Source organism: Sceloporus occidentalis, unplaced genomic scaffold, assembly GCF_023333645.1.
Source record: "Sceloporus occidentalis isolate IW3139 unplaced genomic scaffold, rSceOcc1.0.p SCAF_1, whole genome shotgun sequence".
NCBI classification, from domain to species: Eukaryota; Metazoa; Chordata; class Lepidosauria; order Squamata; family Phrynosomatidae; genus Sceloporus; species Sceloporus occidentalis.
The window spans coordinates 19,996,044-19,998,779 of NW_028316981.1; positions in this window are offsets into that span (position 1 = coordinate 19,996,044).

Sequence of the window (2,736 nt, forward strand, 5' to 3'; positions counted from 1 at the left end):
GTTGCTGTTTTGAAACACAGTATTGGGACAGAAAGGCTTCTACTCAGTACCAGGAGAAACAAAAATCTTATCAACTGAGCAAAATAATTTATTGAAGTCTTTTGAAAAGTTGTGTTTCAACTGGTTGACATTCAAATTCACTTTGTTTAGAAATCACTTTAGAAGTTGTGGCTTTCTGAAATACATTGACAGTTAATACTTACCATTCATGCCTAAAGTGAAAGGCCATCACAAATACTTACTTTTCCTCCACTGTATCAGAGCCAAACCCCCCCCCCCCCCCCAATCTTGGCATAAATGTCTATATCCTAAAGCAGCATAGTTAAACTAAATAGTTGCTATTGAAAGTGGTGGTGGCTGGACCAGAAGTCATCAGGTGCTGGTTCACAGATTTCAAGGAAAGAAAGAAAAATGCAGTTGTAGACTACAAATATATTAGTCACTGGCATATTGCCGGGAAGTGGGGGAGTTGCCAGTTCCCCACATCAGATAGCCTGAGAAGCAGCACTTGCTTAACTAGATGACCTCCTAGGGACAGAAATGCAGCACTGAATAGGGAAGGAGAGATAGTACAGAAATATCTGGCTACTCTAATTTAATTCAGCTCTTAAGGGCCACATGAACTGCATCCAAGAGGCAGAAATAATTCCAGAACCACTGGCAGTAATCTTTAATTTCTGGAGAACAGGAGTAGGCTGGAGGAGGCTAAATGTCCCCATCTTCAAAAAAAAAAAAAAAAGGGGGGGGGGGGAAACAGGACCCAAACAATTGCTACCCAGTTAGCCTCACATCAATAATAGGAAAGATTCTAGAATATTTTATTAAACAGAGTCTGTAAGCACTTAGAAAGGAATGCCGTAATTGCAAAAAGGCAACATGGGTTTCTCAAAAGCAAGTCATTCCAGACTAATCTTATCTCTTTTTTAATATAAAATTACCACCTTGGTAGATGAAGGGAATGCTGTGGATATATCATATTTTGATTTCAGTAATGTCCGAGAAGGTCGCCCACAATATTCTTGCAAATAAACTAGTAAAAAGCTGACTAGGCAACACTACTGTTAGGTGGAATTGTAACCGATTGACTGACCTAACCCAAAGAGTACTCAGCAATGGCTCCTCTTCATCCTGGAGAGAAATGACCAGTGGGGTGCCACAGGGTTCTGTCTTGGGCCCAGGACTATTCATCTTTATCAATGACCTCCATGATAAAATAGTGGGTGCACTTATCGATTTTACAGAATACTCAATTAGGAGAAGTAGCAAGTACCCCAGAGAACAGGATCAGAAATCGAAATGGCCTCAACAGATTGGAGAAATGGACCAAACCTAACAAAATGAATTTCAACAGGAGAAATGTGAGATACTTAGGGAGAAAAAAATGAAATGGACAGATAAAGGATGGGGAACACCTGGCTTGACAATACATGTGAGAAGGAAGCTGAACATGAGTTAACAGTGTGATGCAACAGGTTGAAAAGCGAATGCAATTCTTCCCTGCTCAATAGAAGTATAGTGTCTAGAACAAGGGAAATAATAAAGGTAAGAGAAAGGTAGTCCCTTGACTTGAATATCTAGTTGTAACCAACTGTAGTGGGTGGTGCTCATCTCCATTTCTAAGCTGAAGAGCCAGCATTGTCCAAGGACTGCTCTGGCGGTCATGTGGCCAGCATGACTATCAAATGTGTCCCACTGAAAAATGGCACCTATCTAGTTTCATTGGCATGCTTTCGAACAGCTAGGTTGGAAGAAGCTGAGACTAGTGACAGGAGTTCACCCCATCATGCAGTACCTGGGCCTCGAACTGCCAACCTTCCAATTTTCCAATCATCAGAATTGGAATCTTAACCACTAAACCACTGCATCCACCCTATTCTGCTTTAGTTGGGACTCACCTAGAATAGTCAATCCACTTCTGGGCATCATAGTGGAGCATGTCCAGAGGAGGGTGACCAAAAGGTCTGAAAGACATGCCTTATGAGGAGAGGCTCAGGGAGCTGGGTATCTTTAGCCTGGAGAAGAGGTGGTTAAGGAGTAACGTGATCGCCGTGTTCAAATGTTTAAAGGGGTGTCACATGGAAGACAGAGCTTGATTTGTTGTTCCAGAGATTAGGACACAGAACAACTGAAATCAGGAAGAGAGATTCTACCACAACATTAGGAGGAACTTCCTGACAGTAAGAGCTGTTTGACAGTGGAACACACTCCCTTGGAGAGTGGTGGAGTCTCCCTCTTTGGAGGTTTTTAAACAGGTTGGATCACGATCTTCCTGAATGGCAGAGGATTGCACTGCATGATTCTTGAGGCCTTTCCAATTCTATAGTTATGTAACTCAGCCAAAACCAAACGAAAAGTTCTTGCATTTGTTACCACAGATTGTGCATCCCTAATCCAAAATGCTTTAAAATCCTAAACTTTTTAAGCTACAATACAAGTAGTGTAGTATATATTGTGTTGGCAAGGCTGGAGAGGCATGAGGATCTATGAAATAGCAGGAATCTGTCTCTCTCCAGCCTCATGTCTTGGATCCTATTTCCAAAATATGTCATGTATATGCAAATATTCCAAAATAAATAAATAATAAAAAGGAAATTTGAAAAACCTGCTCTCAAGCATTTTGTGTAAGGGATACACAGCCTATATGTTTTAACTGGCTCTCATCTTTCAATTAAACATCTATTTTCACATAGTTCAATAAAAATAACTGGGGTTTAGACTTCAGTTTTAATTGAAAAA